Source organism: Muntiacus reevesi, chromosome 1 (genome assembly GCF_963930625.1).
Source record: "Muntiacus reevesi chromosome 1, mMunRee1.1, whole genome shotgun sequence".
Classification (NCBI taxonomy): domain Eukaryota; kingdom Metazoa; phylum Chordata; class Mammalia; order Artiodactyla; family Cervidae; genus Muntiacus; species Muntiacus reevesi.
Genome location: NC_089249.1, coordinates 4,841,326 through 4,855,262, shown reverse-complemented (window position 1 = coordinate 4,855,262; position 13,937 = coordinate 4,841,326). Strand labels below are relative to the sequence as shown.

The 13,937-nt window shown below is 36.8% G+C and overlaps 1 long non-coding RNA gene and 1 other non-coding gene across 2 annotated transcripts; both read left to right on the top strand.

Moving 5' to 3' along the window:
- The first annotated feature begins 1,799 nt into the window (after positions 1–1,799).
- LOC136169280 (uncharacterized) lies at positions 1,800–12,502 on the top strand. Its single transcript, XR_010663402.1, has 3 exons — positions 1,800–1,982; positions 5,517–5,700; positions 11,880–12,502. It is a non-coding gene; the product is annotated as an uncharacterized lncRNA (long non-coding RNA).
- TRNAG-CCC (transfer RNA glycine (anticodon CCC)) lies at positions 5,887–5,959 on the top strand. Its single transcript has one exon. It is a non-coding gene; the product is annotated as a tRNA-Gly (tRNA).
- Positions 12,503–13,937: the final 1,435 nt, after the last annotated feature.

Here is a 13,937-nt window from a genome sequence, read left to right as displayed (position 1 = left end):
TGTTGTCTTAAGCTATGTTAATGAACCCCAGACTCCATCTTCAAGTTGGTTCCGCCAAAGGGCCTAACTTACTTGTTCAGGTATTGTTCCCCTAATCTATGTAAACGAAACTATTTGTTGGTACAAGATGCAAGTCAATAGTTTTATGGCCTGGGATGAATTATCTGGTGCCATTCTAGATTTTATGACATTCCTTTCTTTTCATTAACAGACTGTGAGTGACTATATACCATACAGCTAAAGACTAGGAGGGGGGTACTCTTTTGCCCCCTTCTGATGCCTATGTCAGAAGCTTTCTCTATCTCCTTTATACTTTAATAAAACTTTATTACACAAAAGCTCTGAGCGATCCAGCCTCGTCTCTGGCCCCGGATTGAATTCGTCTCCTCCGGAGGCCAAGAATCCCGCGTCTTATCGTTCAGCAACAACCTTTCAAGACCATAAACTAATTATTTAATCCCTACTTTTCCTCATCTATGTAATGGGTATAATAATGCCTATTGAACATGGCTCTCTGGTGGCATAAATGTAAGAAAATAAAATGAGCCATTTGCTAGAGTATTTTAAAGAACTTAAAAACACAATGCAAATCGAGTGATTTTTTTAAAATTAAGATGATCTTTAAAAGAACTAACATATAAAAACAGTGCTCAAGTCTTTCAGATGGTTAGGGGGTTTGTTCTTGTAGATGGTAATTGCTAGTAAATTTGTTAGTTTCTGTAAGAACTTCTGACAGCATTTTTTATGCTCAAGTTTTATTAGGATGATTAATTTTATTAGAATGATTTTAATTTTCAAAATTCTCCCTTGAACATGTCCCTAGATATTTTCAGCTTTTTATTAAATTGTCCCCTCGTTCCTGCACTCCCTCTGAGTCTCCTCTACCTTTCTCTCCCGCCCCACCCCCCCCAAATGTGCTCACAAGCAAACACAGCTTCTCATTCTCAGATAAAATCTGAAAACAAAGCTTCTCCTGAACATTCTGAAGCAACATGTTAAATTATATAATTTCATTGATAATACTACCTTTAAAAATCATTATTTCTCATCATACATTCTCTCCTAAGAATTTGGAGACTGAGCAGGCTATTGCTATATAAACTAAACTCTTCAATTTGTTAGCCTTTTATTATGTAAAGTATCTGAATAATTTTTGCAGACTGAAGCAGAGGACACAGATGGAGGAACTTTGTCACAGCAACATAATGCTGGCCCACCGCTGCCTGTTTCATCTGAGTATGTGTTTGTTACTATCTGTTGTTTATTGTGACAAAAAAGTAAACTTTCAATTGAGCAGGAAGGAATGCTGCCCAGTGAGGAGTCCAGATTACTGTCCATAGCTGACAACACTCAGAGCACCGATCTGTGTGCCCAGTGTGTTACAGAGCTTCTCAATGAAGTAAACTTGGTCCCCTTTATGGCTCTTTGGCTTTTCTTTGCTCTTGTAATCACACAAATGCAGTCAATTTTGATGTTTGCTGGTAGGAAGTTGCATTTGAATTGTAGTGTATTTCTCAGAAATCACAAAGCACATTTCAGGACCCAGTTCTACAAAGGACGTTATTTTGAGTGATAAAAATGCAACCTCAAAAAAATATGTTTATGTTGGAAACCACTCTAGAATAATTAACTATTTGGACAGTGTTAGTTGATATATCAAATTTTAGTCATTTGTGTATACCGAGTGGATTAAAGTTAAAGGTAAATGCACCTGAAGGTTGTACTAACTATTCTGTTTTGTATTTCTGAACAGGAAAGATATGATCCGCCAGATGATAATTAAAATATTTCGCTGCATTGAGCCAGAACTGAACAACTTGATTGCATTAGGAGACAAAATCGGTAGCTTTAACTCCCTTGACATGCTAGTCAAAATGAGTCGCCATGTGTGGACTGCACAGAACGTGGACCCCGCTTCTTTTCTGAGCACTACACTGGGAAATGTTTTGGTGACTGTCAAAAGGAACTTTGACAAATGTATTGTAAGTTGGGTATTTTTTTTTTCAGTAACTTAGAACTCTTAACCATTGCAGAGTATCTGTGTGTGTGTGTGTGTGTGTGTGTGTGTGTGTGTGTGTTTCAAAGACTTCTGGCTTCCCACCAGGGGACCTACTGTTCCTGTCCCCACGCCTTGCAGCAGGGTATTGGCTGAAGTGTCCAGGAGCAGGCTAGTGCCAAGTTGTGTCCCATCTACACTGTGAACCATGGCCAGTCCTGGAGTGGCTGACACAGAGGCAGCAGCGATTACACCCGAGATCCACTAAGTAACTGAAATCCCAGGTGACCAATTAGTGACCATAGATTTAATGAAGCAACTGAAACTTGAATTTATTGTTTTTCTTCTTTTAATATATCACAATAGGGTAATTAATATTTGGGTTATTTTAATTGATTAAAGTATTTTTTTCAGTTCAATAGCTTTAATCATATTGCTTTAAGAATAAATTGTTCTTATGACAACTTTTGGTAGTTATCATTTTTCTCCTAATAGGGAAAAAAATCATTAACTTTATTTTTTCTGTTAGGTTTTGGTAAGCTCATAGATATGAAGAGGATTGGGCCAGGTTCTAAAAAGAGTTTCATTTTATGAATATATTTAGTATTAATATGTAAAAATAGGTATTTATCATCTGAATTATTCTACTATGTAACCTCTAAGTTAAATCCAGTGCTTGAATAGCCATAGAATAATGAGTGAGTGAAAGTCACTCAGTCATGTTTGAGTCTTTGTGACCCCATGGTCTGTAGTTTGCCAGACTCCTCTGTCCATGTAATTATCCAGGCAAGAATACTGGAGTGGGTAGCCATTCCCTCCAGGGGATCTTCCCAACCCAGGGATCGAACCGAGGTCTCTCGCTTTGCAGGCAGATTCTTTACCGGCTGAGCCACCAGGGAAGCCCATAGAATAATGAGAGAATAATAAAAATATTAAGGGTGATTAAAATCCACTTCATCTTTTATACTTTTTAAAAATAATGCTTACTGATTTCTGAAAGTTTAAAAGCCATCCGTAGAAACGTAAATGTCACCTCAACAGACTTGTTAACCCTCCTTCCCCACCAAATGATTGCACTGGCATTTGAAATATTATGAAATTTGGCCACTTATCCTCTTCCCTGCCCAGCTTTCTTCAGAAGTGATGATAAACCTGTAAGGTCTGATTGTAAGCTGATTGCCAAAAAGAAAATAAAGAATTACTAAAGTCTAAAATAATGAGTCCCATGTGACATAGAATAAGAATAGCTAGAACATTAACCATGAGAACACTGTACATTTTTAGAATATGAAGATTTTCTTGCTCTTATCAGTGAATAAAGCTAGTATATAAAACTTTAATATAATACCTCTCAATCCAGTTGAATGTAATTGTTAGAAGTGTAAGATATAATAGTGTCAGGGAGATGTAGACATGGGTTCAAATGAAGTGCTTAGCACATTGCCTGGTACAGAATAAGAGCTTGTAACTAATTGCTTGTAATGGTGATGATGATGATGATGATGATGACAGTAATGAAAGTGAAAGTAAAGTCGCTTAGTCGTGACCGACTCTCTGCGACCCCATGGACTGTAGCCTACCATGCTCCTCCGTCCATGGGATTTTCCAGGCCAGAGTACTGGACTGGGTTGCCATTTCCTTCTCCAGGGGATCATCCCGACCCAGGGATCGAAACCAGGTTTCCCACATTGTAGGCAGATGCTTTACCATCTGAGTCACCAGGGAACAATAGTAGTAATTAGTAATAGTTTGCTGAAGAATGTTCGTGTTCCTCTCAAAACTGGGAAGTGAAGAAATTTAGTTAAATTAACCTAGACAAAGGTATAAAGTCGTGTTTTTTCCCTAAATTGCATGTATTTCTAAAAGATGGACCTTGTCACTAAAGGGAAGAGGATGGTTCCTTCTGTTGGTTATCATCAATCTGTTTCTTAATTTAAATCAAGTCTTTTCACAGTGTCGTCAGTTGTGTGTGCTCAGTAAGTGTTACATGTTTTTGGTACTTGGGACAAGATCTGGACCTAAAGCATACCTTGAAAGAGTAGTGAATGGTTCTCTGTGTATTGAGCCAAAGAATGAATGTCAGACAACTGCAGAAAGTGGAATAGATGGTATCTGAGTTTAGTACTTTCATCTGGTGGCCAAGCCCAAAGTGTTCTTCAAGGAACGGGGCTAAAAAGATTAGCCTGCCAAGAACTAGGGATAAAATTAGAAACATAGCAAGTACTACCAAGCTGGACACTGCACTCCAGTACATTTCTTACCTGCATTTACTTTGCTTTTCAGGATTCCTCACACTACAGTGATGTGGTTTTGTACCCTTTAACCTTTGAAAATGGTATGATCTGGGTGTCTCTGCCTCATTGTATATTCTTGCCTTCTTTGTCATAGATTAATTAACCGTATAAGGATGGGTTTATTCCTGGGCGCTCTGTTCTGTTAATGTACATGTCTGTTTTTGTACCAGTACCATATTGTTTGATGACTGTAACTTTGTAGTATAGTTTGAAATCAGGGAGCATAATACCTCTGATTTTGTTCTTCTTTCTTGAGCTTGCTTTGGCATTACGATCTTTTGTGTTTCCATACAGGTTTTAGAATGATTTGTCCAATTTGGATTCCTTTTATTTATTTTTCCTGTCTGATTGCTATGTCTAGGACTTCCAATACCATATTGAACAAAAGAACGGTTACTTTTCTAATCTCTACATGTCATATGGTTTTCAGGTTATACCCCCAGAATCTCAGCACAATGAAATTTTAGGTAGGAGTTGAAAATGACTCAACACTTGGGCAGTGTACTTCTTACTGGGAATAGAACTAGATCCCCTGGAAGTACACAGAATCATAATTGATTATTTTGAACCAAAGTGTCTATGTTCTGTCTATATGTCTATTTGTTACTTTGTATCCATCTTACACAAGTACTTTGCTATACTGATTTAGAGTGAATGACTAATAGGTACATGGAAAACTATATAATGCAAATCCACAGTAGAAGTACCTGTTCTCCTCTGTGCTCATACCCCCAAAACATAGAACTTCTCTATCCAAACAAATTTTAGGCTGATGAGATTTGGAAATGGTTGTGGTTCTCAACTTGACTATATAGACACCAACCAGAAATAATCTTGAGAGATCCTGTGTGTGCTCTGGTATCTGCTCTGCCCCAAAGTGGGCAATCATTATATACTTACCTTTTATAAATGATAGAAGTGTTCATTGGTTGTTTTTACTTGAAACAAAGACCTGAGGTTCACAAGCTTTGAGTGCATTTTGTTTTGAATAATTTGGATTTTTTCCCTTGATTTTAGTTTCTTCAATGATATCTATGTACTTTTTAATCTCTAGAAATAGTTTTTCATAGTTATCCATATTGTGTTAATCTTTGATTAGTAAATGTCCGAAATGTTCTAGGTATTAAATTACATCATGCCTTTGTGGTATATATATTTACTTTTAATTGTACGTTGTTTCTAAGTTGCTTAGCTATTTTTCTCCCTTGCTTTCTGCCTAACTTTAGAGTAACCAAATAAGGCAAATGGAAGAAGTAAAGATCTCAAAGAAGAGTAAAGTAGGAATTCTCCCGTTTGTTGCTGAATTTGAAGAATTTGCTGGACTCGCAGAATCAATCTTTAAAAATGCTGAGTGTCGTGGAGATCTAGATAAAGCATATACTAAACTTATCAGAGGAGTATTTGTTAATGGTAAACTTTTGTTACATTATGAAGAAGTTTTTGGTGGTGGTTTTCCTTATTTCTGGTGTTTTTGGTCAGTTGTTTTCATTATTTCTGATTAAGTTAGAAGTTGGGAGACAGATGTGTTCATTATTTTCCATAGTCTCTAGTCTTTTTTAAGTTTTCTGAAATTAAAGATTTCTTAAATTTGGGACTTCTCTGGTGGTCCAGTGGCTAAGACTCCACACTCCCAATGTGGAGAACCTGGGTTCAATCCCTGGTCAGGGAACCAGATCCCACATGCAGCGATGAAGTCCTGGCACAAGTAAATAAAAAAATATATATATATATTAAAAATAATAATAATAATAAAGATTTCTTAAATTTGAAAAACAGTGTGTAAAACCCTTTTGTATTTACCAGGAACTACTTATATTTTAGGGTTCATATGGGCTATCAGTATGCAAAGTTGAAATTCATTTTTTAAACACAAAAATGACCTTGTGGATTACATTCGCATTTTAGCAGGAGTCTTCTTGAGCTGATCAACAGTGATGTCTGTATGTGTGTGTGCTTAGTCAGTCAGTCATGTCCGACTCTTTGCAACACCATGGACTGTAGCCCACCAGGCTCCTCTGTCCATGGGATTCTCCAGGCAAGAATACTGGCACGGGTTGCCGTGCAATCAGCCAGGGGATCTTCCCAACCCCGGGATCAAACCCAGGCCTCCCACATTGCAGGTGGTTTCTTTACCATCTGAGCCACCGGGGAAGGTCAAGAATACTGAAGTGGGTAGCCTATCCCTTCTCCAGGGGATCTTCCCGAGCCAGTTACTGAATCTGGGTCTCCTGCATTGCAGGCCGATTCTTTACCAGCTGAGCTACCAGGGAAGCCCAAATTAATGCTAAAATAGTGTAATTCATCATCTAGCTATGTCAGATCACACAGTTAAGTTACAGAAACAGTGTGGATGTGTTTAATTTGAAATAAATGATCTGACTGCATCAATTCAGGAATTTTTAAAACTAAAAAAAATGACCAAAGTAGAATTATCTCAACAGTTAGAGATAATACATTTTTGGTGGAAACAGGTTTAGGGGAAAGATGATAAATTACATGATTGAATGTTTATATGGTTGATATTTCTTTTAAAATTCAAAGTAGCTTTGCTTTGTCTGATTGTAAAGTAGTATATGCTCATTACATACCCCCCAAAATCAGCAAACTGACTTTAAAAATCAAGAAGAAACTAAAGGTAATTTGTAATCTCATCATACAAAGGTTAACATTTAATTTTTACCTGTGTTAACTTTTCAGTATATCTCTCTCCCTGACAGACATGCACATATTGTGTGTTCTGTAATTTGAAATGTTTCTCACACCTTACACCCTGTTTGGAACCTGCTAGACTCTGTGATTCTAGTGTCTGTCCTTGTCTCCTGATACAGATAACCGTAGTCACTTCTGATGATTACATAGAGTTCCATCTGTCATTGTTTACTTAGCAGATCTTCTGTTAACAGGCATTTGGTTTGTTTCCAGTTTTCTGTATATTTCTGTATATTGTCCAATAATTTCCCTAGGGTCAGTTATTAGAAATAATTCCTGGGTCAGAAGTTTTGTGTCTGTTGAGTTTCTGCCAAATAACCACACAGAAAGATTATACCTGTTTGGTCCTTTGAGTGTTTGGTGAAAGTTTCTGTCACATCTGCCTCGAGACCCAGTATTTCTCGGTATTATCAGTCTTGTTATCCTTTGTTAACCTAGAAGGATATAAATCAGTTTTGCTTATGGTATGTTTTACTGTGTAAGAGCTTCCAAATTATATGTTAAGTTTATTCATCTTTCTCTTTATGACTTCTCAGTTTTGGGCCATTCTTAGAAAGTTCGTACTACCACAGAATTATTTCTATAATTAGGTTTATTTTTCTTAGTACTTACAATTGCATTCATTTATTTGCCTTTGACATTTTAAGCACTTGAACAATTTAGGATTTGGTTGGCTAAAAGATGTGAAATAGGAATCCAAATTTAGCCATATATATATATATATATATATATATATATATATATATATATATATATATATATATATATATATATGTCTCCTGCTGGCAGGCGGAGTCTGTGACTGCGCCACCTGGGAGGCTGTGTGTGACATGTGGGAGTTATTTCATCTGGTAAAGTAAAGTAGGTTTTTTAACCTAGTCAAGGTATATATATATATCAAAAAACAGTTTGTTTCCTATATGTTATAATAACCAATTAAAAATCTGTGTAGAAAAATAAATACATTAATTAAAATCTGTGTAGAAAAAAAATTTAAATATCTGGAACAGATTTGTCTAGAAAATTGTTATTAAAAATGTAATAATTTAATGAAGAATAAATAAATAACTGCTAAGAAAATTTTAGAGAATAGTAGAGAGGGGATTTGACTTGTCAGTATTAAATCATGTTGTGCTCAAGTAAAGACTTGCCAATATACATGTTAAAAAACCACTTACACTTAAAAGGCAGCCTGAGAAGAATATTTATAACAGTACAAGAGTCAGTATGCTAAATATAAAAGATCTTTTTAAAATCAACCGGGAAAGCACTAGGATCCCAATATATAAATGGGTATGGGTTCTGAATGTACTTACTGAGCATATGAAAAGCAGATAAACTTCATTGCTAGCTGAAGAATATTGAAATAAAATGACAAATAAACCTTTCTTACCTTTTTTTTTTGGCTACAGCACTTGGCATGTGGGATCTTAGTTCCCCATCCCCGTCCGTCCACCGGGGATCCAATCCATGCTGTCTGCATTGGAAGGGCAGAGTCTTAACCACTGGGCTGCCAGGAAAGTCCCCCTTTTTCACTTTTCAAAATGACAAAGATTTTTCTTTAATTATGATAATGCTTATGATAGTATGATAAGATAAAATAGTGTCATATACTGCTGACAGAAATATAAAGTAACTGAACTTTTCTGGGAAGCAATTTGTGTATATGAAGAGTCTTCAGAATGCTTAACAATTACACTCCTCAACTGAAGAATTATAGTCCTAGAAATTTATGCTGGACAGTCATCAAAAATGTGGGTAAATACCTATGTATGAAAGTTATTTATAGCTGTATTTATAATAGATTTTGTTTTTGATGAGTAGATTTTGCCAACTTCAAGAGAAAAAGTAAAAAATATTAAATACTTAATACTGAAGGAATGAATAAACATAGTATAGTCATTGGACGGAACATGATGCAGCCATTAAAATTTATACTTTGGGAAAAACATATCAAATATTAAATGGAAAATATAGCATACAAAATTAATCTCATTTTCATACTCACACATCAAAAGACTAGAGGGAATTCTAGTCTTTTGACAGTACTTATCTCTGAGTAGTGTGATAATAGCTGATTATTATTTTATCCTTTATATTTTCACACACTGTCTGATTTTTACACAGTGGATATATACTAGTTTATAATCAGATTTTTTTTTTTTTTTAATTTAAGTGGTAGTGAGAGCCGTTCTTAGCCGTTGTTTCTTTTCATTTCCTTGAAGCATTTCTTTGAAGGTGTGGAAGCTCGGGTGGCACAGGGTATAAGAGAGGAGGAAGTGAGCAATCAACTTGCGTTTAACAAGCAAGAACTCCGAAAAGTTATTAAAGAGTCTCCTGGAAAAGAAGTGAAAAAAGGTCTCGATAACCTCTACAAGAAGGTTGATAAACATGTATGTGAAGAGGAGAACTTACTTCAGGTATGCTTTAGTTCTCTTAACCTACCTAGATTGCACATCCTTTTATGTATCTATTTTCCCCTAAATATTCCTCTAGAAATGCTATACATTTTCTAATTTTAGTGCAGCAGGAAAGCGCCATATAAAATGCAGACAAGATTAGTAAATTGTGAGGAAAAAAGGAATATTTATACAAGTTTATATGGCTATCTCTGTGTATTTTATATTTCTGTGGTATCATTTTGAGACATTAAGTTGTTTTGCTTTTGGTTGGGGACGGGTTTTTCATGACTTTCTGTGTTTTGTTTTAGTTTGGAAGGTAGTAAGGGAATGGAATGTGGAGTGATTGTGAGCATGGGAGCCTGGATATGGGTTCATAATCTGCCTCCAGGTAAAACTGCCTGGTTTGGAGCAAGTTAGTTCACCTCTCTGAGCCTCAGTTTCCTTATTTGAAAAGCAGAAATAATACCTGTACTCTGTAGGTGGGCACTAATATTATTGCCATTGCCATTTTATACATGTGAAAATCAGAGCTTGGAGAGGTAGAGTAATGTGACCACGATCCCATAGCTAATGTATGATAGAGTCAGGTTTAAACCTCAGTTAGAGATGAGTAAGAATTACTCTTGATTTTAGCATCATGGAAGGCTTCATGAAGGAAAGCATTTATGTTAGTCTCTGGAAGTCAGATACTAACTTAACAGATAAAATAGAAGTGGCATTCCCAGTGGAAGAAATACTGTGAGCTAAAAGATGAGAAGCAAAAAGTGTAAGTAAAGCTGTTTAGTAAAATAGTCTTAAGCTGACTGTTAGGAATTTAAGGTTTGTGACATTTAGGATTTACAAGGAAAAATCCTCGAAGAAGGCATTCTTTGAGCTGGCAGATAGAAGTGGTGTTCGTTCATAGTACCCACCCTCACCAGGTTGTCATGAGACTTAAATAGAATAATACGTGCATAAAGCCCTTTGCACTGTGCTGATGTGAAACAAGTCGAGTAAGTGTAGCCTATTGACAGCGCTGCCGTGTCAGTGTGTGTGTGTCAGGTTCTGCCTTGATAGTTGTCTAAGATTTATTTTCTGATGGGACTGTTCATTTGTTTACTTTTTCTTGACTGAAGTACAGTTGATTTACAGTGTTGTATTGATTTCTGCTTATATCTGTCAGCAATTTAGTTTCCACTTCTAGACTATAGATCCCTTTGACTGCTCATGATTAGTCTGACTCATCTTGGTGTTCTCCATGTCATCAAGAAGTGTTTTGCATCCTTAATTTTAGATAAATTAAACTTTCATCTGCTGTGAAGTTTCATTTAATCCTTAGTCTTATTTCATACATAGTAGTGCATAGCCACATCTGTGTTGGCTATTGGAACAGATACAATAACAGCTGAAATGTAATAAACATTACTGTGTTGTCAAACACTGTTCTGAGCACTTTACATACATTCACTCATTTAATCTCATTTGAACCTGTGGGGAAGGTATTATTATCACGACCCAGTTTACAGATAAGGAGGGCCTTGAGGCACAGAAGAGTGGTGTAACATACTCAAGGTCACTCGAGGAGTTACGAATCTTCCTTCAGGATGTACATTCTTAACTGTTGTTGTTCAGTCGTTCAGACGTGACTCTGTGACCCTGTGGACTGCAGCACGCCAGGCTTCCCTGTCCTTCACTCTCTCCCAGTTCAGCTCCGTCGCTCAGTCGTGTCCGACTCTTTGCGACCCCATGGACTGCCCAGAGTTTGCTCAAATTCATGTCCATTGAGTCGATGATGTTACCTAACCATCTCATCCTCTGCCACCTTCTCCTCTTCCCACCTTCAATCTTTCCCAGCATCAGGGTCTTTTCCAGTGAGTCGGCTCTTCACATCAGGTGTCCAAAATATTGGAGCTTTAACTTCAGCATCAATCCTTCCAATGAATATTCAGGGTTGATTTCCTTTAGGACTGACTGGTTGGATCTCCTTGCAGTCCAAGGGACTCAAGAATCTTCCCCAGCACAGTTCGAAAGCATCAGTTTTTTGGCACTCAGCCCTCTTTATGGTCCAAGTCTCACATCTCTACATGACTACTGGAAAAACCATAGTTTTGACTCTACAGACCTTTGTCAGCAAAGTGAAGTTTTTGCTGTTTAATATGTTGTCTAGGTTTGTCATAGCTTTTCTTCCAAGGAGCAAGCATCTTTTAATTTCATGGCTGCAGTCACCATCCACAGTGATTAACTATTATGCTATCCTGCTGCTAAGTCACTTCAGTCCTGTCCGACCCTGTGCGACCCCATAGACGGCGGCCCACCAGGCTCCCCCGTCCCTGGGATCTCAAGGCAAGAACACTGGAGTGGGTTGCCATTGCCTTCTCCAATGTGTGAAAGTGAATTATGCTATCCTAAATGCTTAGAATATGTCTTGACAGTATTTCTACATTCTTGTTGTGTATTGTTTCCTCTTGCAGTTTAGCGACTCTCATTTTCATTTTGTAGGTGGTGTGGCACTCCATGCAGGATGAATTCATTCGCCAGTACAAGCATTTTGAAGGTTTGATAGCTCGCTGTTATCCTGGATCTGGTGTTACAATGGAATTCACTATTCAGGACATTCTGGACTATTGCTCCAGCATTGCACAGTCCCACTAAACCTTATAAAAGAAGAAAAGATAAATGAAAAGAAACACTCTGAGTACACCAGACACTATTCAAAAATACCAAGCAACCGTTTTGAGAACTCCGACTTGAAATTTTACGTATTACTTAATGTCAGATAATTGGGTAATGTGTGCATGCTCAGTTGTGTCTGACTCTTTGCAACCCCATGGACTGTAGCCCACCAGGTTCCTCTGTCCATGGAATTTTCCACGCAAGAATACTGGAGTGGGTTGCCGTTTTCTTCTCCAAAATGGATGATGCCATACCACATATATTCAAGAGGAAAACTACCAACCAGTGTGGCAGTTTTATTCACCCAGTAGGTTGTGTACTAACTTAAAGCATTTATCTCATCATAAATGCCTTTATCATTTTTCTACGACTGAACAGAAAATTTTCCTTTATTGTCTCGCTTCTTGTATTTGAGAATGGTTATCCTATATGTAATTCATTGAGAGTTCTTCGGCTTTCAGCAATTCAGTATTGGTTACAAATCACGTAACTACTAAAATACTGTATCGAATTTTTCCTTCTGAATAACTATTGTGTATATGGATAAGGGTCTTGTGAAGATCAGTTGTAAACTTGAATTTTGAGGATCATGTGATTCTGTGTAACAGTCTGAAATACATTTTCCAAAAAGTTGAAATGTGGTAATATTATTCTTAAATTTATCATGTGCTGTCATTTGTATGAAAGCAAGTCCTTATAGAATCAATACAGAAGAATTATTACATGTCATTTATCGTAAAACATAGTCAGTCAGTGGTACTCAGTGAGGACTGAATCACTGCCATAAAGAGACTCGTGTCCTTAATGCATAAACACAAAGACCCTGTCAGTGCAGCGGCTTCACTTTTCTGACATTTATTTTACTTTTGGTTACGTCAGGATCCTCACTGCCGCCTGTGGGCTTCTCTCTAGTTGTGGCGCTCAGGCTCAGGTCCCATGGCCTATGGGATCCCAGTTCCTGGGCTAGGGATCAACCCGCATTCCCTGCCTTGGAAGGCGGATTCTTAGCCACTAGGCTGCTGGGAAAGTCCCTCAGTACAGTTGTAATAGCAAAAAATTGCAAATAATCCAACTTTCCATTAGTAGTAGATGGATAAATTAAGGTGTATTCAATATTTGCCAATAGAGTAGTGAGAATAAGTGAATTTTATCTACAAAAATTACTGCAGATGAATACCAGGAAAATAATGTCAGGTTTAAAAAAAAAAAGTCACAGAATATATATCATATGATTCTATTAATATAAAAGTTCAAAATAAACAGTATTTAGAGTTACAAGTGTTGTATAACTGAGAAAAAGCAAGGAAATGATCATAAAATTCTAGAGTGATTAGGGAGCAGGAAGGGAAGATTATGGTATCTAGCAGGGGCAGGATTTTAAATGTATGTTATGTTACTTAAACTGGGCAGTGGCTACATGGATTTCATTGTACTATGATACTTGATACCTTACACATACCTTATAAATCTTATTTTATATTAGCTCCACGTTTAATTTAAAAACAAAATCAAACTCATATGTGTGTGTATATTCTTTATTGACATAGGAAAAAACCTTAACATTTGTAGATGATCTGGAGACAAAGAAGATCCAAGGTTGGTTGGATTGCTCGAGGTTCAAGCCAAGTATTTTCAGAGCTGATATTCCACACAACAGTGACCTCCCTCTCCAGAATGTTACAGATATAAATATATTTAAACATCTAAAGACCAAACACTGTCCAATGTTTGTGTTAACAGACCAAGGTTAATTTTACCTGAGGTGGTATGGCTCTTATTTAAAGAAAAGGCAGATAGCAAAATACTTCTTAGAAAAGAATCTAGAAAAGTAAGCACGTCACATAACAAAATTATCTAAATAACTGGATAGAAATTTTGAGAAAG